Source organism: Hemicordylus capensis, chromosome 4 (assembly GCF_027244095.1).
Source record: "Hemicordylus capensis ecotype Gifberg chromosome 4, rHemCap1.1.pri, whole genome shotgun sequence".
Lineage (NCBI taxonomy): Eukaryota > Metazoa > Chordata > Lepidosauria > Squamata > Cordylidae > Hemicordylus > Hemicordylus capensis.
This window is the reverse complement of record NC_069660.1, coordinates 281,927,241-281,953,668: the sequence shown is the minus strand read 5'-3', so window position 1 is coordinate 281,953,668 and position 26,428 is coordinate 281,927,241. Positions and strand designations below refer to the sequence as shown.

The following is a 26,428-nucleotide window of genomic DNA, read 5'->3' as shown; positions in this document are numbered from 1 at the left end:
GTAGGGACACATAGGGACACCTCAACAGCATTCTTTGTGATTATGTCATCCATCCCAATTCAAGATGATGGACATATGAACAATTGAGGAACAAGTGGGCTAACTTGTGAACCACCTCACCGATTTGAACCAAATTTGCTATAGGTGTAGGACCAATAGGGACAGTTCAAGGGCATAGTTTGTGATGTCATCATCCACCGTGATTCAAGATGGTGGATGCATGAATGGTTGAGGCATACATGAGCTAACGTGGACTAACTGATTTGAACCAAGTTTTGTACAATTGTAGTGAGTGACACATAGGGATACCTCAATGGCATAGTTTGTGATTATTTCATCAGCTCCAATTCAAGACAACCACCATTGAATGTTTAAGGCTGAAGTGGGTTAACTTGTGAGGATGGTAATTATGAATTAAGATTATAATGAAAGGGAAGTAGTCAGATTAGTTCTTACAGAACAACTTGTTTCATTTTCATTAATGTTTTTGTTCTTATTTTCATTCATCTTCATTTTTAATTTTAATTCATTGTAATTATTATTATTTTTGTTTCATTCTCATTTTCATTCATTTTCATTTTTTCTTATTTGTAAGGAGCAGCTCCTGGCCAGAGTCCCAGTGAGCATCTACCTCCTTAACAGCAACCATTTAAAAAAAAAGGTATATGCCCTGCAATGTACTGACTTATTTTTACTGTAGAAAAGGGAAGCTGCTCCCTACACAGTGATGTTCTTGGTTTCATGGAATACTTGGCAATATTTGACTGCAGTCATATAATAGGAGTTGAATATATTTGGTCAGTCAATCAACTGGCATGCAAACCCTAAATAAATCATTCCTTTCTTATAAAATAAAAATGTGGGAAGGAGCCTATCACCAGAGTCCTTTTCTTACGGTACTCCTGCTCATAGTTATCTTGATTTTTGTTGTATCACTAAGCCAGCAATATGGAAAATGCTCAGGAAGAGGACTTCTCTAATGATGCTTCGCATGTATATACAGTAGCAGGCATTTACACTATTTTGGTAATCTTTACAACAGCCTGCAAGGCAGGACAATCTTATTACTGCCATACTGCAGATATCAGACTGAGGCTTGTCTTGGGCCATCTGGTGAACTCAGGACTGAGGTGAGATTTGAATCAGGGGCTTCCCAGTTCATCAATCACAGTCTATCCTCTTCTCAAGGGGGATGCTTTGTGAGTGGGAAACTAGGATGATCTCCAACTGTGTGGAATTGTCAGAAATGGAATGGAACCTTCATAGTACCAACTCCAGCTGTATGAATATATGTAACATTCACAAGTGTGGCTGTATTTAAAGACATGGACCTCCCACTGTCAATGTACTTTGATGCACTTCTAACCCACTGAAAAATCTTTGTGGGAATATGTTCTTTGGTATGCAGGAGCACATAACATAAGAACAGTCATGTGGGATCAATTTTAAGGCCTAAGTTTAAGGACGCACGTTTTGGGTGGTATAAAAATATATTCAATAAACAAACAAACAAACATCTAGTCCAGCACCCTATTCCACACAGTTGGCCCACCAGATGTCTCCGAGAAGCCAAGGAAATGCTCCCTCTCCTGCCACTGCTCCCCTGCAACTGGTATTTGGAGGCCTCTTCCAAATCCATTGGTAGTGGCTTCTTTATCTCAGGAACTTCCTATCTTTCTACATTTTCTGAAAAGATGAGAAAAACCGATTGCACAGAAATAATAAAGAAAGAAGAATGACAAAGAATACAGCATTTAATATATAATTAATTTTTCCACTTTTCAATAGCCCTTTTGGAGAAAATAGCTAACATGGAAATAGCCTATCGCCATCAGGATTAGTAGCCACTGATAGACCTGTCCTCCATGAATTTGTCCAAGCTCCACTAAAGCCATTCAAGCTGGTGGCCATCACCACATCCCATGGCAGAGAATTCCATAGATTAATTATGCATGAGAAATCACACATGCAAATGACATTATCACACATGCAAATGACATTATCTGGGTCTATAATCCTAGAATATCTGCTTGTTCCTTTGAGATATATTACTCACAAGAGCAACACAAGGTGATGAAATAAAAACTGCACAGAGCCGACTCCTGATTAAGAGATAAAACAGATCAATGTGGAAAAGTTGGTATTGTGAAGAAACGACCCCAGCAGAAGTGAACCTAAGACCTGACCTGATGGCGTTATCTAGAACTGGATTATTTTTTAAAAAGACAATCCCAGACACCTCCCAATGCAGTCAAATATTTATGCAAAAGCGGCTTTATCTGCTAGTGCTCTGAAGAATACAATGGTTGGTCTCTCACAATACTGTCATTCATGTATGCTCATACTGCCAAAGGCAAAAGCCCCTCTTATTGTATTTTGTGCAGTGCTAGCATATTTCATTACATGTCCTTTTCCCTCCTCCCCCCTCTTCCAAATCCATTGGTAGTGGCTTCTTTATCTCAGGAACTTCCTATCTTTCTACATTTTCTGAAAAGATGAGAAAAACCGATTGCACAGAAATAATAAAGAAAGAAGAATGACAAAGAATATAGCATTTAATATATAATTAATTTTTCCACTTTTCAATAGCCCTTTTGGAGAAAATAGCTAACACAAAGCAGGGATCTGAATATATAATTTGTTCTCTCCCTAGCAAAGCTGGAGCAAGGCAGGTCCATAACAGCCCCCCCCCCCCCCCCCGCCACAGCAACCTATCAGTGCAAGAAATTCAAACTCAACATAAGCTATTAAAGCTATTAATGATTATGCAGAATTTGTTGAGAGACAATTCAAGACTAAGGCTCAAATCTAGGCATCCATGAGACAGCTGGCCTGTGACCGTGAAGCTGTGAAACTCCAGACTGATTGTGAACATCATAAAATATATAACCCAGTTTTTCAACAGGGACTTTCTTAAGTGTTTTTCAGAAATCACATCTGAAAAAGAATGGGCCACAGAACTCAGTGACAAAGAACATCCTTTGCATGACTCAGGTTGATCTTTGAAATCTCTAGTTAAAAGGTAAAGAGGTAGCTGGGCTGGGAAAGATCTCTGACAGAGACCCTGGAGAGCTTTTGGCAGCTGAAGTGGACAAAACTATGAGGCCACATGAACCAATAGTCTGACCTGATATAAAGGAGCTTCATATGTACAGAACAAAGCTCCGATTTGCTGCAAAATGGAAGGGGAGAAATGGTACCGTCTGTTCAGGTATCACCTTCTGTGTAACAGTACAAAGCAAAGCTGTCAGATATCTAGGGATGTGTCCTGAATAAATATCCCCCTGGATTCACTGAATATTCACCTGAATATCCCCATGCATTCACATAGACCAGTCTAGAAAACAGGTATCTCCTTCAGTGTTCCTGCTAATAATATCCAAGCTGATTCTCTTCATAGGGCAGCCTCCAGGGGGCAGCAGTAGCACACATCGGAGATGCAGCAGGAAGGAGGGCCTGAATAAGGGGAATGGGGGAAGGAAAAGGAAAAGGAAGGCAGTCTCAAATTATGGGTGACTTAAAAGCCTTCTGATCTCCTGAAGTGCAGTGACCCTTTCTTCTATGTGTGGCTAAGAAGAGTTGCCTGGGGCTTCCTCCTTCCCAGATGAAAAACAAAACCCTGCGTTGAAAGTAAGGACCCAAATGTGTGTGCTCTTGCCTCTTGAGACATCAGACGAAAATAAAAGTGTACACTCCCCACTCCACCCACACAGAGTGGGGTCCATGCAAGGAGTGGATAAACATTGGGGGCAGATTCCTCTATGAGTTTTGCCTTTGCAGTCAGTCCAGGTGTCCTTTCCACGAAATCCTCAGAAGTGGGACTAAATCACATCATCCATTATTCCAAGCACAAGACTTGCATCAAACATTCTTCACGTGCATCCTCCTGTCAGGCGACCAATCACTCCTTGGCTTCAGCTCTCTGGTCACTATTCACAGCTTTTGACAACTTGACACACACTCTCACGGTGTGCTCTGCAGCATGCTAAATGTTCTGGCCAACCAAACTGCTGCAAAACCTGGACTCTGCTTCTGTTGGAGAAGATGCTCCCGGCTTAGACAATTGGGGCATTCTTCTCTCTTTGCCAGTGAAACCTGCTTTCTCAGCTTTACACAGAGATAAAATACCACTCCGTCCCCAAACCATGAACCTCTATGTTATTTGATGACAGACTTTCCTGAGTCACCATGGGACAATGCTTCAGTCTCTTTTAATATGTTGCATGGAAGAGAGAATTTGGGCAAGTGACCTTGGAACACAGGAACATAGGAAGCTGCCTTATAATGAGTCCGCTTATTAGTCCATCTAGCTAAGTATTGTCTTCACTGATCTACAGTGGCTGTCTAGGGTTTCAGGTAAGAGCCTTTCCCAGCCCTACCTGAAGATGCCAGTGGCTGCATCTGGGACCTTCCGCATGCAAAAAAGGTCCTCTACCACTGTACTACATCCCCATCCCCACTGACATGTCTCTCATTCTTCTGCAGTCCTGGAAAGCAACACCAAACCTTTAGAATTACACCAGTAAAGGGAGAGCAGTCTGTCCCGTGCAAACTTCACCGATTTAATGGTTTGCATTGTTTCTGACTTCAAAGGAATCTAAGCAGTTTAACTGTGTGCAGGATTGCCCCCCTTGTAATGTTTCACTTTGCAACCCTCACAGATTTGTTATTCATTTATTTGTAACAAAGATTTTTGGGGAGTGGGAAGGGAACTAAGCTTAAAGGTTTCGCCTATATTTCTGGGTTGTTGTATTTTTGCTGGTTCATGTGATTGGGTTTTGTTTGAACAAGCTTATTTCTTTCACTCTGAATGTATTCTTCAGTATTAAAATTATTTCTTTAAATGCCACACATGTAACATTGTTGCCAGGCATGTTTCACATTTCATGGACTAAATCACCTAAAAAGTCATTAAAGTTACAGACTGTGGTTACTTCCACATGTCAAACAAAAGGTGTCTTAGGGCTGATTTAATGACACGTGAAATTGGTAAACACAGGGCAAGATGGTGACTGCCTGGAAGGACAAGAATGCTTTAAAATTTTCTGTAGTGATGGCAACTGCCTTCCTCCTCCCCTGACAACTGTCTGGACCAATAGGTTGAATATTATAAAATGGGCCCAGGACTGCGATGCTGGAGTTCTGGGTAATATGAGTCTACCACTATATCAGACCTTGACAATTCCATGCCTGGTGCAGCTTTCATATTCCTCAAGCTCTGCTTCTTCCTCTTATTCTCAGTTGCTGCAGAGGGCAAGACTCGAACACTGAAATTACAAGGAAGCAGATTTAGGCTAGACATAAGCAAGAATTTTCTGACTATAAGAGATGTTAGGAACATAGGAAGCAGCCTTCTACTGGGTCACACCACATTGGTCCATCTAGCTTAGTATTGCCTACACAGGCTGGCATTGGCTTCTCCAAGGTTGCAGGCAGGAGTCTCCCTCAACCCTATCTTGGAGATGCCAGGAGGAAACTTGGAACCTTCTGCATGCAAGCAGGCAGGTGCTCTTCCCAGAGTGGCCCCATCCCCTAAGGGGAATATCTTACAGTGCTCACGTGTTGTCTTCCATTCAGATGCAACCAGGGTGGACCCTGCTCGGCAAAGGGGACAATTCATGCTTGCTACCACAAGACCTTAAGTGGTGCAGCGGGGAAATGCTTGACTAACAAGCAGAAGGTTGCCGGTTTGAATCCTCACTGGTACTATATTGGGCAGCAGCGATATAAGATGCTGAAAGGCATCATCTCATACTGCGTGGGAGGAGGCAATGGTAAACCCCTCCTGTATTCTACCAAAGACAACCACAGGGCTCTGTAGGCGCCAGGAGTCAAAATCGACTTGACTGCACACTTTATCTTTTTACTTTACCACAAGACCAGTTCTCCTCATCAATGGAACAGACTGCCTTGTGCAGTGGTGGGCACTAGGGATGTGCAAACCAGCATGACGTCGAGCCAGTTAGATGTCAAGCTGGTTCGGTTTGATGGTTTGGGGTTGAACCAAACCACCCCGTTTGATCTGACCCCGGACCCCGCCCCCCCCCACACACCCCCCACACCCCGACTGTTCAGGGGTTCGTGGACCTTTTTTTAAAAAAAGAATTTTTAAAAAACGTATCCCTCTTGGGGGAGTTCCTGATGATGGCGGTGGGGGGAGGGACCATGGAGGTTTCCCCTCCCCCGCCAGCTCTCCCTATGGCCCCCTCTGGCTGGTTTGGCCGTTCTTCGGTCAGTTTTCAGCCTTCTCCCCTTGGCGTGGTGGCCATTTTGGAGGCTGTACACCTGCACAATTGGCCTCTGTGTGAATTGCGCAGGCATGCAGACTCCAAAATGGCCACCATGCCAAAGGGAGAAGGCCAAAACCTGGGGAGCATAAGGAGAGCCGGTGGGGAGAGGGGGAACCTCCACAGACACACACCCCATCTCCAGGAACCCCCCTGAGGGGGATAAGGTAAAAGAATTTTTTTCCTTAAAAATACCCCAAAACGTTCGTGAACTCTTCTGGACCGAACCAAGCTTGGGGGCGGGTCGAGGGGGTGCTGGACCGAACTGGCCCAGTCGGGTTTGAGTCTGGTCTGGACTTGAACCAAACTGGACCAGCTGGTTCTGTGCAGATCCCTAATGGGCACTCCTTTGCTGGAGGTTTTCAAGCAGCGACTGGACAGCCATCTGTCAGGGACGCAATAGCAGTTTCCTGCATTAAGCGTTTGAGTGGCCTGGAAGACGTCCAAGCTCCCTTCCAACTCTAAAATTTATGATTTATTATTATTCATTACTATGATTTGTTTATTTAGTATATTTAGATGCTCCCTTTTAAAAGTAAAGCACTTTACAAGGTGTAAACATACAAAACAGAAAGAACAAAATGGAGTCAATAAAAACAAAGATTAAGAGCACAGATAAAACAGCAAGTGCAATATCTCAACTAAAATCAGCAGATGACTACTACTAATGATGATGATGGCTGACATCAACTAGCCCTGTGTCGATGCACCAGGGTTTTCCGTTGCATGAAGAACAAGGGATGATTTTTTTGGCTATCTTCTCTTCCTTCTAAGATCACCTTTGCATCCCAAAAATATGTCCCTGAAGGTTGGGAGACCCTTAGGGACATAATTTTGGGAGGCACAGGTGGCTTCAGGGAAAAGAGATAGCTCAGAATTGCCCTCACCCGGTGGAAAACCCTGCCGTGTCAAGAGAGGGTTAGTCTGGATGTCGGCTAATATGAATATGAATAAAAACAATGACATTTTTACCTTCTCTATTATATCAGATATTCAGTTCAGAAAACAACACTTTAAATAAAAGAATACAGTTGTCCTTCGCCAACTGCGAGGGTTCCTTTCTGGGAAAGCCTCATGGCTGGCAAATCTGCAGTTGGGGCGACATTGCAATGACGGGGAAACAGGGGGTTAGGGGAATCACGACCAAAAAAATCCCCCGACCCTCAAAAATTACCCCCTGATGTGGGGAGGAAAACTTAAATCAGTTTTTCTTACTTTTACTGCTGCTGCTATGCGGCGGCACAGTGAGGATGGCAGTGAGAGCTCTGCCTGCCTCCCAAACGGCCGGGTGCTGGAGATCAGTTGCTGGAGGAGGGTTCTGGAGGTGGGCACTGGAGGCGGCAGGAGGTCTGGCGCTGGAGGTGGCCAGGGCTGCTGAGAGCGGTTTCGGGCCCTGGTGAAAAATATGTTTCAGGCCCCCGCCTCGAGGCTCACCCCCACTGCTCCCGCTGCCACCACAAGGCCAAACTGCCGATCTTTAAAACATTTCTAGCCTGCATGTGCACAGCCAGGTGGGGGGTGAGCAGAGATACCCCTTGTGGTGGCGGTGGGTGGAGAGGGAACGGCTGCAGAGCCTGACTGTCCAGCCCAATGTCCCTTGAACTGTGAGGTGCTCCAGCACGCCTGCACAGTTTGAATAGAGTGTTGACACACAACACTGTGTCGACACTTATTCAAACCGCGCAGGTGTCGACACTCATTCAAACTGCGCAGGTGTGCTGGAGTACCTTGCAGTTCTCAAGGGCCGGAAGTTCTTATTTTCTTTCTTTCTTACTTTTTACTGGGAAAAGTAAGAAAAACAGATCCCTGAACCACCAAAAATCCCCCCAAATCCCCCATGAACCCCAGATATGACCCCCTGACACTGGAAATGACCCCCCAAACCCACCAAAAGCTCACCATTTTTTTTTAAAAAAAACTCTCTCCAAACTGCAAATACTCAAGTTGCGGTTTATGAGGGCAGTCGCAATTTCCCAGTCATGGATAGTCCAATACGTGATTGGGAAACTCGCAATAGGCAACGGACGACGGTGATATAAACCTCAATTTAATAAAGATGACCTAGTCCAAAATAAGTACAGCATCTAAGACCATTTCAGCACCCACAAACTCCTCCAGAAAAGTCAAGCTTTGGCATACACCAAAAGGCAGTCCGTGAAAAGTATGCTTCCTTAAGGAGGCCGTTCTACAACTCAGACATGGTAACTGAGAAAGCCCTCACTAACAGACAAACAAACAAAATCCAGACAGGGACAGAAAGCTGATACTTGTATTTGGACTGATCATTATTCACATTGGGCTGCATGAGCTTTCGACTTTCACAGAAGTCATCCTTAGGTTATAAAATGAAATAAAACCAAAAACCATTTAAAGGGTTTTCTTCTCTAACTTCCAGCCAAAGGAAGAACCAAGGGTTTAATTTCAATATAAGAAAGAGTGTCACTCAACCTTAGCTTGCTTGCCTTTGGTGAATATAATTATAGATAGACCTGGCTGACTTACATGATATAACTGAGAAAAATAAGAGGAATTACATATATCAAAATATGCCTTTATTCTTTATGCAGTCCTCTGTGTGAGATGGCAGCAGAATCATTATTCTGTGTCAGCCTTTGTTGACAATCCTGTTTTGAGTTCTGCTAATGGAAAACTATCACACTGATTTGCTTCAGTTTAACCTAATCTTCTTGTCACACTACAGGTATTTTCCATTATGCATAGCATATCTATAGTGATAGGTAAACGATTTTGATGAATTCTGACGCAATCTTTCAAAGAGCTGCACAGAAGCATTTTTTAAAGAACTGCTAGAATAGCTGAATAACATCAGGAAAATGGTGTCTGTCAGATGTCTGTGGTAATTTCGCTATTTTACTTCATCTAGCAAGTGCATATGACTGGTTGTGGTGGAAACTGTTTTTATTTTTCAGTTACTATGCCTCACTTCCTCCTTTCTCTCCATAATCTTAGGGCCAATTTACGGTCAAATTTGACACAGTCAGGAATAGTCAGGTCTGCCTCCAAGTGTCAGGGCGGCTTATGAGAAAGAGGGTCTCCATGGCCCCTCTACTATTCCCTCTTAGACCATTGGTCCATCTATCTCAGTATTGTCTACACCTGGGCTGCACAACTTCAGAGCGCCAGCATTTATTGGACTACAGCTCCCATCATCTCTGATCATAGGCCTCTGTGGCTGAAGGTGATGGGAGTTGTAGGTACTAGGGGTGTGCATGGAACCAGCTGGTCTGGTTTGGTCTGAGTCTAAACTGGAACCCTCGAACCCCCTCGGTCTGGCGGTTCTTATGTGAGTTTTTATTTTATTTTATTTTTAAACTTACTGCCTCCAGGGGAGTTGTCCGAGGCTGTGTGTGTGTGTGTCGGGGGGGGGGTATCCACGGAGATTCCCCCTCCCCCCACCAGCATCATGCAGAGGCCACCAGCATCATGCAGGGGTTGAACCTGGAGCCATCTACATGCAAAGCTAACGCTCCACCACTGAAATACAGCCTCATCCATGAAGGCCATGCACAGTGATGGTCTCAGGGATCAAGAGTGGGCCCTTCTGAGGACCCTGGGCAGCGGCCCAAGGATGCCAACCCCTGCTCACTGACCAAAGAGGCACCTTTCAAAGTGGTGGTTCTCTTCTATTTAGCAAAGGAAGAGCAACTGGCCCTATCTAACCCCAGCACAGCATCCCTCCAGTCCCTCTGCGAGCCCTTTGAGGACAGGGAACCATCATATTTATTTATTCCTTTTTCTATGTAAACCACAACTTGGTTGAAAAGTCATATATAAATAGTAATAGTAGTAGTCTGAATATGAAGAGCTTAAACTGATGCCAGCCCTGGAGTTGGCATAAAGAACTTTGGTCCCCAAGGAGGGACATTCAAATGGCAACCCACTGACTAATGAATGTAGATTAAAAACCATTGGGAAATTCTTCTTCATAAACCCTATTGAAATGTCCATGCGTAGTCATAGGGGTTTGTGTGGGAGTAAGTTATGTTTCTCTCCTGTTCTGCCACCATTTAATGGAGTCCCAGTTCTGTTACCACACAACTAACCTCTGGCAGGTATTTTCCTCTAAATAAGTAAAAATATTCCTCTTTTATATGAATGTTGTTTTTGTTGTTGCTGCTTGTGGTATTTTTGGTTAAGCCATTCCTTGATCCAGGCCAGCTTTTGAATGGGGCTTTAGTTCCTTGTATCCCAGCCTTAGAGTAGAGGCGGGGCTAACAAACAGCCAGCAGCAAGAGCACTGAAAAGCAGTCTGCACTTGCCTCTATGTACATAATATCTGTTTCATTGAACTGTTAATATTCCTGATTCCACTTGTCCTTGCCCTTGCATACCACAACTCTTTCCCATGGATTCTACACTGCTCTGTATTTTATGGTCTTATTGAGTATCTTTTTTTAACTTTTAATTCAATTTGCATTTTTATATTCCAATTTAATATTTTTGTTGTGTAACTGTTTTATAGTTTTATATTGTTTTAAATGTTTTGTATACCGCTGTGGGATTGTTTTAATGAAAGGCGGTATAAAAATCTAACAATAAATTTAAAAAGGAAAGAAAGTGCTAAACAGAAACAATATGAAAAAGAAGAAGGTAGAAGCAGAGAGAGGGAGAAAGATTTTAAGAAGGTGAATCCACATTTTAGAAGGATGTTGATAAACTGGAACAGGTTCAGAGGAGGGCAAGAAAGATGGTGAGACATCTGGAAACCTAGTCATAGGTGGAACAATTAAAGGAACTGAGTATGTTTAGCTTGGAGAAAAGAAGATTAAGGGGAGCTAGGATTCATATCTTCAAATACCTGAAGGACTCCCACACAGAAGGATCGGCCTTGCAGGGAATCACAGGTGAGGGGAGTCCCTATTTTCAGTGATCCCTGGCAAGCTGGGTAGCCATGCTGGGCAAAAATCAACATGCATATGTGTCAAGGGACAACCAGTCTGCCATAGTAAGCACTTTCACTTCTGCCAGTCACTGTGACCTGGAAAGGCGTTAGTGTGGTAACCTTCCCTAAGGCTTGTGTGGATCTAGCAATGGGGCTGGGTGGCAACAGCCCTCACCTCTCACCAGCTTGCATGCATGTTTCTATGGACTCTCATGAGATGCTGGTCCTTGGGAAAGGGCTGATCATGTTTTGTCATCACACATTATTGGCAATCACATCTCTGAAACATCATCCCTTTGTACCCCACGACAGTTCTTCTCATGTCAGAGACTGCATGTTTGCACCCAAGGGAGTCCCCCTTACAGTACTAATTTTTATTTTAAAAGAGAGAGAGCAGAGCCACTCAATAGTTTCAGGGGCTGCCTTTCAACCCAGACCCCATGTATCACTCCCCGGCATGTGTTCTGTTTGTTGGGAAATAACTGGGTTGCCCAGCTTATGATGCCACCGGGACTCTATGTGCTTGTGCAAATACTTTTTTATCACTTGATTTGTGGAGACCTCTCCACAAAGTGCCCGTCTTGTCATCCCATCTCCTTTTCCTGCAGATTGCCAAAAGGGGGTCCATGAGACACAGTGGAAACTGGGCATCCCCCCATGTGGCTTTCCCCTTTGACATGCTGTGAAGGCAACACAGTGTCCCTGTTACTGGGCAATGGCTGGAGGAGTGTGGTGACAGCAGATGGCAGTGCAAGTGCCTGCAGAGGTGGCCAGTGAGAAGCATGGCAGGCATACAGCTGGCACGTCTCTGAGCTAATCTGAGCTGCTCTCTCTATGGTTTTGGCAGCAGCCACAGTACAAAACCCAAGTTACAGCAGCAGAATTTAGATGACACAATACTGCCTTCAAACTTCAGATTGGAGCAATGGAACTCTCTACAAACTGAAGGTTCAGATTATGGTTTTGGCTTTAAAACCTCGGGTTACTTTTGTGACAAAACCATGGTTTCATGCATTTGGACAACCACCACCACATCTCCACCACAACTACAATGACAACGACTACAAATATTTATATACAGCTCTTCAATCAAAGTTCTCAAAACAGTTTACAAAGCAAAATAAACAATACATAAATAAGATGGTCCCCTGTCTCCAAAGGACTCACAATCTAAAAAGAAACATAAGGCAAATACCAGCAACAGCCATTGGAGGGATGCTGTGCTAGCATTGGAAAGGGCCAGTTGCTCCCCCCCGTTAAATATAAGAGAAGCTTTTGTGACAAAACCACGGTTTCCTGCATTTGAGAGGCGTATCTAGGGAAAATAGCGCCTAGGGCAAACACTGAAATTGCACCCCCTGGCCAAACATCTGACACCCATCTTTCAGATAACTTTACCATAATATCAGCTCAAAAATACAAGTCAAGCTCGTTAATCTTTTAATATTTCAAAAACTATTTAGCAGTGGACATAGCCAGACCAAAAAATGCTGGAAAATGACAAATTTCAGTATGCTGGGGCTCATGAAATACCCAAATACTATGTGGAGGTGTACTTGGGAAACTGAACAGAAGTGCCTGTCTAATTCTCTACTATGCATTGTAGCATCACTATTACATAAGTTTTAAAAATAAATGGAGAATTTGACTTTTCCCAGATATTCTGAAAATAATTAAAGGATATGCAGAGTAAACTGTGTCACTGCTTGGAATATATTCTAGTATTTCAGAAAGACAGTTAAAATGAGAGAGAGAGCAAGAAACTCCCAGTGGAGTTTCCTTAATACTAAGGATTTCACACTGATTCAAAGACAAACTCACCATTAATAGCCATATTATTAAGACATCACATTTAACTCACTTATCACAAGAAGCAAAGTAAGAGTAAATGAATCCAATTCTAGCTCATAAGCTTCAGCTCAGTATTCACAAGGCCTGATTCTCTGTACACAGTGCCAAACTGAATATGTGTACAGTGACTTATATTATATTATTTTTTTTTAAAAAAAAAATTATCTGTAGCCCCTTCAGGGGGCTTCCTAAAGGCCATGGGGGGAGGGTCTGCAAAGGTTTCCCCTCCCCAAGCTGGCCTTTAGGGCCTCGCAGGGACCATTTGAGCATGTGCGGTGGCCATTTTTAAAAATATTTTTTTTAAAAGGCCACTGAAAACAAAATGTCCACTGCACCTACTCAAATGGCCTCTGTGAGTCCTGGCATGGCCTAGGGCCTCACAGAGGCCATTTGAGCATGCACGGTGGCCATTTTGTTTTTGGCGGCCATTTGTTAATTTTTAAAAATGGCACCCCCTTCAAGTGGTGCCCGGGGCATGTGCCCTGCCTGCCCTACCCTAGATACGCCCCTGTTTGGACGACCATGAAATGGAGCCTCTGTCTCGTTTGCCTCCGTCTCATTTGGCGTTATGTGCGAAGGTGGCCAGTGGGTCGAAATTACAAGGAAGCAGATTTAGGCTAGACACTGAGAAGAATTTCCTAACTGTAGAAGTAATCTGACTGTGGAACCACCCACCTTACACTCCTCTGGCAGTTTTCTAATAGAGGCTGGACCGCCATCTATCAGAGAAGCCTGTAGCAGTTTCCTGCACTCAGCAGTGGATTGGACTAGAAGACCTCCAAGGTAACTTTCAGCTCAAAAATGCTATGATTCTACAGTACTAAATGCAGTTGTCTTCTTCTTTCACATGGATGTCCTATCAGGCTGCCCCTGAGTTGCAGGTGATTTGGAGTTTCAGGCACACATCATCACTGTGTAGGCAGACCAGATGTGGGGAGCTATTTAAAGTCACCTCCACATGACCATTCCATGTGCACCGGCCCTCAGAGAACGGCAGGAAATGATTAATTTCTCAAGAGTAATTTTCTGTAAAATAGACTCGCAATATCTTTTTAAGGCCAAAAATGTCAAGCTTGTACAAAGAGTGTTCTTGGGAGCTGTATTTGATCATTTGTTAACTACTGTGATATAAAATGTAGAAATCCATGTGTAATGCTTCAAATCTCTAATCTGGTTTAAAAGGTCAGTTGCAGCCTAAAAGGACTTGACATTTTCCTTTTAAAAATCTGACTTTTTGACTCTGAGCTAACAGCATTTTGAGCCTGAATGACCTGCAGGATAAATGCAGAAAGCTTATTTCAATTGAACTATTTAGAAAGCAGGGGATCTTCTAATTTATAAGATAGCATTCACAGGGCTTTTTTCCATTAAGAACTCAATCGACTGAAAAAATGATTCCCTTGGTTATTCTACCATCTTTTTGTGCTTTTGTAAATTTTACACAGGAGGGGGTCAGTGAGCGAGGCTCAAGATGTGTAACACCATGCCATGAAAAGCAGAAAGCTGGAAACTGCATATACATATATACACTACTGCTAAGGTGTGTGTGTATACACAGACAGACAGACAGACACACGGTGCTGTATCTTGCCTATAACATCAGAGCAGCTGAAGAAGGCAGAAGCCAAAATATCTTGCCCATTATATTTCTGACTGTTTATTTAATCAACAATAGTTGAATAGAGAGCGAGCAAGCAAGCAAGCAAGAGCTCCCCTCTCATAGATAGACAGACAGATAGCACATGCACATCCTCCATGCCACACACAGCCCATTCATTTTGGGCTTGTTCTCACAACCACAATCAGGGTAAGAAGAGCATTCAGCCAGGCTTCCAGAGTGGCTCCCAAGAACCAGTCATGTGTTGGCAAAAATTGAAGTAGGAGGACCAGACAAAAATATAAACACAATAGATAAGTAGGAACCTCCAGCAATCATGATTCTGCTAGTATTTTCTTACAAAACACCATTTACAATATAATAGTATATAGTACAGTCAACACTCATGATTTTACCAATCGCTTCCTTACACAGCTTGCAATGTGGCAAAATTTCCGACCTTGGTGGAAACATTAATATCAATGTCAGACAAAAGGAGAGACACATAAAAGGCCAATGGCCTACCTGGGAATCTAGACAAAGCAGGTGACAAAAGTGCTAGTCGAATATCTCTATAAAATAAACAGTGAAGCAACATATGATCAATTGTCTCAACCACTCCTGACTGACATGGGCATGACCTTTGAGCAGAAGGAATATTGAGATAGCGACCCTCTAAGAGAGCTGAGGGCAGCGCATTCAAAGGTGCCAAGGCAAATGCCCTTCTCGATTTGGCAAGAACAAGCTCATGTAAATATTTAGCTGGTCTATGTGGGTGAGTTGCATTACCTAAGAAAGGTAATTGTCTGACTCAGGCTCTGCCTTTCTGAATCACTATGTCCCAAATCCGCTGCCTAATTATCTCCTTGGCTTTTAAGATCCCTAAGGAGACTAACCTGGGGATACTTAGCCCATAACTTTATAATTTCCTCACAACTCCCTCCTTCCATGTAGATGCAAAGTTATCCTTCAGGACCAGAGGTGTAAGGCCTGCTTGACCAACATTTAATTTTAAATAATAAGAGATATTTGCAACCCAGACATGTGCTTCAATTGATACTAACTCAATTTCTGATCGTAACGCTGTGTTGGGTGTCCCTCTTGGTACCCCAAGGATTGTTCTAATAAATTTGGTTTGTACCAACTCTAGGGGGCGGAAATCCTTATAATTGCTCAGCTGGGCTCCATATAGTAGTTGGGCTAAAATTTTCCCTTTGAAGACTTGAATTGTAGCGGGGATGTAACCACCTCCCTTCCTGAAAAAGAATCTAATGAGCGCCATTGCACTCTTTTGTGCCTCTTGTTAACATGTAGTAGAGATGCTCTCCAATAACCACTGAATTGGAAAACCACGCCTAAATACTTATAGAGCTTTACTTGTTCTATATCTTGACCATCAATTTGCCACATATGTGGCATAAATTTCTTCTAGCACACCATAATTTTGGTCTTCAGATAGTTAATTTCTAGTTCGTCCTCTCAGCAGCGTGTAGCAAATTTTCGAAGGGCCCTCTGCAAGCCTATCTCTGTAAAGGAGAGGATTTCTGTGTCATCTGCATACAGCAGCGTTGGAACTGGTTGCTGGCCTAATTTCGGAGGATGGAAATCTGACTCTAAAAGAGAGTGTGTCAATGAATTTATATAAAGAATGAAGAAGAGGATGGGAAAGAATCAAGCACTGATTTACTGTAGAGTGCCCTTCTCTGAACCCTGCCTGTTCTTTGGTAATTATCCCCTCATTGAGGAGGATGGGAAAGTTATCATAAGAACATAAGAAAAACCCTGCTGGACCAGACCCAAGGCCCATCTAGTCCAGCATCCTCTTTCACACAGTGGCCCACCAGATGTCACAGGAAGCCTAGAGGCAGGAGCTGAGGGCATGCCCTCTCTCCTGCTGTTACTCCCCTGCAACTGGTACTCAGAGGCATCCTGCCTTTGAGGCTGGAGGTGGCCTATAGCCCTCCGACTAGTAGCCGTTGATAGACCTCTCCTCCATGAAGTTAGCCAAACCCCACTTATGTGCTAGTAGTGATTTGGGTATGGCAGCAGCAGGAGAGGGGTCTTGTGGTAGCAGGAGGATTTGGGCAGGAGAGTTGGTCTTGTGGTAGCAAACATGAATGGTACCCTTTGCTAAGCAGGGTCTGCCCTGGTTTGCATTTAAATGGGAAACAACATGTATGAGTACTGTAAGATATTCCCATTAGGCCGCTCTTGGAAAAGCACATGCATGCTTGCAGAAGGTTCCATGTTATCTCCCTGGCATCTCCAAAATAGGGCTGAGAGAGACTCCTGCCTGCAAAATGAAGAGGAGAGGAGCTGAAATGCAACCCTGTCTCACTCCCTGCTGAATGGGTATCCTCTGCATTAAATGGCCCTGGGTACTGTATCTCACCATAAGTCAGTTGTTGTTATCATGTAGCATACGTATAAGAGCCAAGAGGCAATGGTCTATGGAAGAGACCCCAAATTTCCTCCATAGTCTGTCCCTAGCTATCAAATCAGATTCAGATTCATTTATTTACAGGCAACAACCAAATAAGCATTACAGCAAAAAACAATACAATAACGTAAGTAGAAATTTAAAAACCAGTTTTCAGACACCTTGTTTTACATGCCTCCGAACAAAAACAAGGAATCCTGTGGGTGACTTCTTTGTGCTTATCTTCTAAAAAGTGAACAATAAAATGATCCTCAGATGGATCCAAGTGTTTCTTTTGATAGGGATCGATCTGAATAGAACGGGCGATATCATAAAAAGGGCAGTTAAACAAAATATGTGTTAATGTTTCCGCCTCAACAGCTCCACATGGGCACAAATGTTCCTTCAAGGGGGTCCCTCAAAACCTGCCCTCCAAAAGAGTTGAAGGGAGGACATTAAAACGAGCTTGAGAAAAGACCCTTCTCAGCCTGGGTGTAGGCAAGTGTGCAAGGTATGCAGCTGGCCTCTTGTAATTTGGGAAGCCAAGATAATTATATCTAGAAGAAATCAGGCTAAGGTTACTCAGCTTTTCTATGTCTCTTACCCTCTGTGTAATGATTTTTTTTTTTTTGCCTGTTCATAATTTAACGATCGTATATATTGCTCCAAGAGGCCACAATTACCCAGGGTGTCATGTATATTTCTCCCTCAAGTGGAACAGAAATCATCCACCAAAGCTAGTGAGCATAACCCTTGGGGGCAACTGTTAAGTTTAAGCCAGTATAAAACTGCTTGCAGCCAGGTTTGGGCAGTTAATCTAATAACGCCTGCTTCCAAATGCAAAGCTGCATTCAGGGCGCAGCTGAGAAGTTGGAAGATGTCCCGTAAGAACCTTGACCAAACAACTTCAAGAGATTTTATGTTCCCAGCTGAAAAAATCTGGGTACCATACAGCATCTGAGCCCAAGGTTTCTCCTGATATAACCTTAGGGCTGCTGGGATGTTCTGAGTGCCTTTAGAATAAAAAAAATTTTAATAGCTGCAATAGATCTTTGAGCATTTGCAGTCACAAACTCAGAATGTGGTCCAGGAATTCCTCGAATAGAATATGAGGCCCAGATACTTATATGTTTTGACTAGCTGAAGGCTCCTACCATTAATTGACCATTTATAAGATCTCCTACGCTTACTGAAAACCATTATTTTTGTTTTTTGAATATTGATGGATGTCTCCTCTTCACAGAACTTCGCAAGGGCTCTCAAAGCACATCTCATTCCTACTGGTGTGATAGATACAATCGTCACATCATCAACATATAATAAAATAGAAACGGCTCTCCCAGCTATTCTTGGTTGATGGAAAGAAGGGCCCTCAAGGCAGATAACTAAAAAAAATTACATAAAAATTAAACAAAAAAGGGGCCAAAATACAGCCCTGCTTTACCTCCCTCTGTGAGGGGACTAGATTTGAAAGATGTCCTTGAATGTCATATTTGACTCTTTAAAAGGTATTTTCATATAATGAGTGAATCAAGAATAGCCAACGGGGGTCTAATGAAGTTTTAGCGAGTTTACACCATAGATGGGTTCTGGGGATCGAATCAAATGCAGCCTTAAAATCTATGAAGGTTACATATAGGAGCACATTTCTACTAAGTTGTTTATCTACTAGATGTGAAAGGCTCAAAATCTGATCCAGCGTGGACTAGTCTGATCAAAAGCCAGCCTGTTCATCCCTTATAATATCATTTTGCTCTGCCCAGTCTATGAGTTTATAATATAAATGCCTCGCATACAGTTTGCTGATGATGCACAAGAGGCTGATTGGCCGATCACTGGCAGGATCTGACCGTAGTCCATTTTTATATATTGGGACAATCATGGCCGTATACCAGTCCTCTGGAATACAACCCATATGGTCTATGTAGGTGAAAAGTCTGGCCAGAACCAGGACCCACCAGTCAGACTCTGCCTTCAATAATTCCCTGTAAATCAGGTCTATGTCAGGAGCCTTACCAGGTTGCAACTGAGAAATTAAATTATGAACTTCTTGTTCCGTGACCGGAGGCTATGAGGGAAGGCTATCTAAATAATGTAAACAAGGGGAAGGGTCCAACACAGGATCTGTGTAAAATGATTTAAAATGGGCCACCCAGCAGTACTCAGTAATATAATTATCCAAATAAAGGGGCATTATCCAATTATCCAATAGGGGGGCATTCTTTCATACCAGATTTTTTATTATTGTTATTATTTTTACATTTATATCCCGCTCTTCCTCCAAGGAGCCCAGAGCGGTGTACTACATACTTGAGTTTCTTTCACAACAACCCTGTGAAGTAGGTTAGGCTGAGAGAGAAGTGACTGGCCCAGAGTCACCCAGCTAGTTTTATGGCTGAATGGGGATTTGAACTCAGGTCTCCCCAGTCCTAGTCCAGCACTCTAACCACTACACCACGCTGGCTCTCTACTTTTACTAATCCCCAAAATAATCTAGAGTCCTTTTGTTTAGCTGCGGCAAGAAAGCATTCCCATGCTCTCCTCACCATTTCCCATTTCTTCACTTTAATGAGCTTTTTATATTCCTTCTTAAGCTCTATTAGTTCTTGCGCCAATTCAGCATCTAAATTGAGTCTATACTGATTAGGTTTTGTGACCAGCAGCTTCTTAGCTGTAATACAATCATGGTCAAACCAGCCTCGGGGTCTATGTCTCCTGGACACCCTTTCACCTAATTGTTGCCTCAGAAGGGGTTGGAATACCTGAATAAGGTTCCCAAATTTAATGTGAGTATCTGACAAATCTTCCTTGCTTTAAAAAAATAACACAAAGAAAGGAAACTTCCTCTGATCCCAGGAGTGTTCTAATTTGGTTTGCCAGACATGGTGACCATTTAACTCTCTTGTAGCTGGCATCATCCTGAGAGGAGGATCTCGCCTCTTTATAGGGGCTCTTCGTACTCAATGACTCCAATGAAAGTGAGAGTGGAAGATGATCACTCTCTATACGGCCCTCTACTTTGAAACGTAAGATGATTCTAAGCACCACTTGGGAAACATAAATATAATAGCACTTAGCAATAGCAATAGCACTTACATTTATATACCGCTTTATAGCCGGAGCTCTGTAAGCGGTTTACAATGATTTAGCATATTGCCCCCAACATTCTGGGTACTCATTTTACCGACCTCGGAAGGATGGAAGGGTGAGTCAACCTTGAGCCCCTGTTCAGGCTCGAACTTGTAACCTTCTGGTTACAGGGTGGCAGTTTTACCACTGCGCCACCAGGGGCTCCAAAACACTTGTTCTTGTACCCGCCCAGAGAGTAAATTCTCCTTCAATATCATCGGAAGTTGTCCCATTCAGGCTGAATAGGTCTAGTGAATACATCATTTGATCCAATAAAAATCTAGCCAAGTTATAACCGCGATCTTAAGATCGTCACGGATGTAGGGGGGGTGAGAAATCCCTTTCCGGTGGAAACTGCTGGAATGATGTGTAGAGCATATGCTCATCACAGCCCAACCTGGCATTAAAATCCCCACCCACAATATATAATGCATTTGGAAAGCCCAACTGAATGTGACCAATATAATTCTTTAGACCCTTCCAAATCTCTTTAAAGTTGGAGCACAGGTTTTGTGGGGGCATGGAAACATTTATGAACACCATGTAACAATCCTTCAGTTTAAGGAGGATCGATTTAGCATAATTTAAATAAGTTGCCCTTTCCTATATCCCCCTTCAGTCTGCCTCATCATATCCCAGGGGAGGCTGCCAGACCAGTCCATGGAAGGTGTAATTCTCCACAAATATAGGTCTAACATCCATGTTTCTTGTAATAAAATGATGTCAAAACCCCTCAAATATTCAAAAAAGGAGGTATCTTGACTCTTGGAGCCCCACCCTGAGATGTTCTAAGAAAGAATCTTAATACCACCATTTCTTGAAAGTCATTGCACCAGCTCCCCTGACTTAAGACCCGCCCCCCATGGGACCATCTTGAGGATGTATAATAGGCAATTGCAAGGATAGGTCCTGATCCTGATGGGGGGTTACAAGCGTAGTAATCCGGGAGTCTTTTTCACAATAGATCATTCTCCCTATAGGAGCCATAATCTCACCTTCCACAGGTGATTGACAGTCTGCGACTGGCTGTTGTTGAACAGACTGAATTGAAGGGTTATATGGAATAACGTTGCTTAAAAATCCCTGAATGCTACAAACAGGGCACCTTTGGCCAGGCTGCAACCTTGGAGAAGCTGCTGCCAGTCTGTGTAGATAATACTGAGCTAGATGGACCAATGGTCTGACTTGATATGAGGCATCTTCCTTCATAACATCATGTTCCCAGCAGTGTGTTGAGGGTGGAGTAAAAGCATGCCCCACACTGTCCTACCCAGATTGTGACAAGCAGACAATCCTTTCCCTCTCTTCTGACCTCAATGATTGCCAACACATGACAGTTTCTCGGGAGTGTGCACAACTCAAAAAGCCTGCCAGCTGCTGGTTGTGAGAACAGCCCCCATTTATCCCAGTTAGCTAAGGCAGAGACATTGCTAGGTACTTAAAAGATCTGGACCCTGGGCCCACAGAGCTTGGCTCAGGCCCATAGCCTCCCCCACTCTCAGTTTTGATAATTAACTCTTTTCATACTCTCTAAAGCAGGGATTCTCAACGTTGGGTCTCCAGATGTTATTGGACTTCAACTCCCATAATCCCCAGCCCCAGTGGCCTTTTGTTGGGAATTATGGGAGTTGAAGTCCAATATCATCTGGGGACCCAACGTTGAGAATCCCTGCTCTAAAGCAAACCAAAACTATCCCCTTTTCTTTTCTTTGAAGCCATTAATCACCAGGGTATTCTTGTTATAGCTCGTGTGTTCGCCCCACCATATTTGCTTTATTTCCAAACTTCCCTCTCTTTTCAATTACTCCTTTCAGCAGCCTTGCCACTGCATGGAAATTGGGAGGTGGGGGTTTACTGTGCATTGGTATCTCATCTTTCAACCTTTATTTGTCTTTCTTTCTTTGCAGCAGCTTTACTGTAACACATTTTTTAAAAACAGAGATTTGGCGGGGGCAACTTTTGGGGGAGGTGACCCACCTCCTATGCCTGGAGGTGGGTAGCCATAACTTCCTCCACTAAGCCCAGCAGCTGAGTTAGTGCTGGTCATGAGAGACACCTACCATTTTATTTATTTGTTTTGTTTGTATACTTACTTACTTACTAACTACATACTTTCTTACTTACTTACTACATACATCTATATCCTGCTCCACCATTCTCAAACAGCTGGGGTGCTGCTAGGTGTGAGGGCCACCCGTTTCCCCTTTCACAATGCTCTCAGAGGACACGTGGTGCAAATCCACCTGTCCAGTTTCCAAACCTTCTGCCTGACGTTCACCCAGCAGTCTCTGCCCATTGGTACCTGACTTTTGAAGTTTGGCAGAGATCATCAGGCAGAAGGCTTAGAAACTGGACTTTGGCAGGTTTTTGCACATGCCTGCCAGGAGTAGGAGAGACAAAAGCTGGTCTTGTGATAGTAAGCATGACTTGTCCCCTTTGCTAAGCAGGGCCTGCCCTGGTTTGCCTTTGAATGGGAGACTACATGTGTGAGCACTGTAAGATATTCTCCTTAGGGGATGGGGCTGCTCTGGGAGGAGCATCTGAGGTTCCAAGTTCCCTCCCTGGCAACTCCAAGATAAGGGCCGAGAGAAACTACTGCCTGTACCCTTGGAGAAGCTGCTGCCAGTCTGTGTAGACAATACTGAGCTACATGGACCAATGGTCTGACTCAGTATAAGGCAACTTCCTATGTTCCTATGAGTATGCACTCCACAGGAACTGCTGGTTCCCTTCTACTAACTTGCTGGCAGACCATGCAAAGCCACCCCATAGTTTCTGTGCCTTAGCTCACCTCCCTTAATCTTGCCATCCTCCCTCTCCTGCCAAGTCCATCATCACAGTGAAGCTAGTGACTCTGGTATGGCATAGTGAGAAGACTATTAGTTGAACATTCATCAGACATAATGATGGCATCTACATCCATCACTTGGCATTGGAAAATAAAGTCATTTTAACAGAGCATTATCACAGGATCAATGTCTCCCAGCTTTCCTTCAATGTTTATTTTTGATAAATGCCTCTGCTTCAGCTCAGCATTTATCTAACAGTTAGAGGCTATTATACTGTGACAACCTTCTATTCCATTGTCATAGTGTCAGATTTGTGAAAAGGATAATAGGCAGATATGTTTTGTTCTAAGAATGTTAAGGAAGAAATCACATTGCTGTTCCTTATTTAGCAGCTTCTTAATTTTAATAAATGATTATTGAGATAATTACCTGATTTCTTCTTTTTTTACAAAAAGAATCACAACTTCATATCCTTTCATACTTATTAACTGCAGCTCTTCCACAAACAGAGGATGGGTAATAATCATGACCACCACAACGATGATAAAATTCATTAATGTTTTGTGGGGGGAAAGTCCAGTATCTATTGGCAATTTCGGCAATAAAGGTAATTCTCTTTATTTAGCAGGGGGAGAGCAACTGGCCCTATCTATCCTCAGCACAGTATTCCTCCACTGGCTGTTGCTGGGGTCTATCTGATGTTTCTTTTTAGATTGTTAGCCCTTTAAAACAGGGGGCCATCTTTCTTATTTATATATTATTTCTCTTTGTAAACTGCTTTGGGAACTTCTGTTGAAAAGGAATAGATAAATATTTGTAGTAGTAGTAGCAATTTTATGCACCTATTTATTTTAAATATTAATATAAAATAAAATAAATTTCTTTTTTATTTAATATTAATTTTAAATTAAAAAAATACCCCACTTCATTGCCCAGCCGAGCCTCAGAGCAGCTTATGATGTCAGAAAGAACAACAATAACCTGCCTAATCTTTATCCTGCCCTTCCCACAAAGAGCTCAGGGTAGCATACATGATCTTTATCTCCACAACAACCCTGGGAATTAAATTAGGCTGAGAGATAATCTTGTAAGCTAAAATTATAGGACTCGGAAATTTTAAACATTCCAGGATGGCTGACAGGAATTCACTATCACAACAATAAAATATGCAGAAAATAGGACAATCTATACAGCATCAGTAAGACGGTAAGGTAAAACTTCAGGAAAAGGAAAAAGAGAGAGAAAAGAAACTCTACATCTCAAAAAAAAAAAAAAAGCTCAGTGTTTATGTAGCACTTTGAGGGGAGGGGGTTCTAACATGAATGGAAGTGACTTGTGGAGCCAGTGGCGTGACGTCACATATTTGCGACAATTGCGGGTTGCACTGCGCAGGCACGAGTGTCATGAGCAGCCAGCCAGGTCCGGCCAGGCCCAGTGCCTTAGCCACCACCATTGGCCGCAGGCAGACAGGCCCGCTTGGCTCTCAGCCCCTGCGCATTGCTGCGCAACAGGAGTTCGGCTGGAGGGCACAGCGGGTGGGCAGCACATGGTGTGGAACATCCCCAGGAGCCATTTGGAGTCGCCACTCTCCGGTGCTCTGAGGACTGGACTTTGTCCCCGAAAGTCTGGCCCAAAGAACACCACTGTGTGGAGCTGCTTCTGAAGACAGAGAAGCAGTGATGCGGCTGTAGGGAATGGATGGTAGCATTAGAAGCATCAGCATCCCGCCCACCCGCATTTGTAGTCAATGAGGGGAAGTATGGTAACGCTTTCCAGTGCTACCACCCATTCTCTACAGCAGAGTTGCTGCTAAAATGTCTCCAGCAACAGCTCCGCAAGACACCTCATGTCAGCCATTATTCCCATGAAGTAAATTAGGATGAGTGAAAGGCTAGTCACACGATGGGACGAAATCGGGCTAGCCTCCACTAGCCCAATTTCGTCCCACTGTGGGAGCCACCAAGCTTGGCTGCGAGTCCGGTGGTTCCTGAGCGGGTAACCCGCTCAAGTAGCCTGCCCCTTAAACCGGGTTTGCGGAGCGAGTGCTCCACAAACCCAGTTTTGGGGGTCGTGAGTAGCCACGCCGTGGCTCCATGCTGTGGCTACTCATGAGGAGACCGCCAGCCGGGAGGCTGAAAACCAGCCTCCAAGCTCGGGGTCTCTCCAGTATGCCCTGTGCACTCGCGCAGAGCATACTGGAGCTTCCGGGGGCCATGCGGCCCCCAAACTCCCCAGCCCCTGCCAGCTCCATCAGGGAGCCAGTAGTCACGGAGCCGGCAGTCATGTGGGCAGCCGATCTGGCCACCCAGGCAGGTCTGCCTGATCGTCTGCGAGGAGAGCGGGCTTAGCCCACTCTCCCTGCAAACCCAGACAAAGCGGGTCTCACTGATCGTGAGACCCGCCTCTGAGAGTGGCTTGCCTAAGCCACCTAGTGAATCCATAGCAGAGGTGAGCCCTATTCACAATCTGAGGCTACTCACACGTATGTGCAAAACTGGGTGAAGGGAGCCCAGCCCAGTTTTGCACACTCGTGTGAACTGCCGGGATCAGGATGATCCTGACAAGCACCACAGTGGCAAGCCTGCCTATGAATCCTCTCTTGAAAACAGGGTTAGGAGAGTGAGTGCTCTTCTAACCCCATTTTCCTGCTCAAGTGTCAGCTGTGGCTGCTTGTGGCATACCAGGGGAGGGGGGATCCCCATAATGCACCACACACTCATGCAGTACATTATCAAAGCTCTGGGGGCCAGGGCGATGTGGGGCAGCATGCCCTGGCACCCGAACCCTCGGAGCTGCCAGCAGCAGCCAGGGCTTGTGTGGGCAGGAGATCCATCCATCCAGGGCCATCAGAGCAAACTTGGACCCAGCTTCACTTTTTAAATGAGTACAAGTACAGGCATTCACACAAAAACAAGTCACTACAGACTTCTGTACACTCATACAACATAATGAGGTCTTTCACACATTCAAAAACTGTGTTCTGCCTGGGTTTGGGAGCTCCCAATTTTCGGTTCTGTGGAAGCAAGGTAGGAGGATAACCTGGGTAGCTTTTCTTCCTACCTTGCTTCCACACAATGAGGCTGTTCACGTGAGTGTGCAAAACCGGGCTGAGATCACACCTGATCCCGGTGGCTACGCAGTGGCAAACCCGCTTATGTAGCCTCCTAGTTAAATGAGGTTAAGTCCTCATTTTTTTGATTGTGTGTCTGCCATGGTTGCTTGCAGCCCCGTGATGGGGACATTCGGGCAAGGGAGGAGGAAATCCCAGTAATACACCATGCACTTGTGTGGTGCATTATTTGAGCTCCAGGCGGCTGGGCTCCGGGGGGTGGGTTCCCTGCACCCAACCCTCGGAGCGGCCAGGCAAGGTGTGGGAGAGCCGCAGGTGAGTCACCAGCAAGCTGCCGCTCATCTGGGTGGGTGATCTGCCACTCATCTGGGTGAGTGATCGTC

General features: G+C 44.1%; 1 long non-coding RNA gene across 1 annotated transcript; it reads right to left on the bottom strand.

The window, feature by feature from the left end:
- Window positions 1-2,712: 2,712 nt before the first annotated feature.
- Window positions 2,713-7,658, bottom strand: LOC128324674 (uncharacterized). Its single transcript, XR_008307029.1, has 4 exons — window positions 7,503-7,658; window positions 7,260-7,374; window positions 5,175-5,267; window positions 2,713-3,456 (listed from the first exon to the last, which is right to left on the bottom strand). It is a non-coding gene; the product is annotated as an uncharacterized LOC128324674 (long non-coding RNA).
- Between the last annotated feature and the right edge of the window lie 18,770 nt (window positions 7,659-26,428).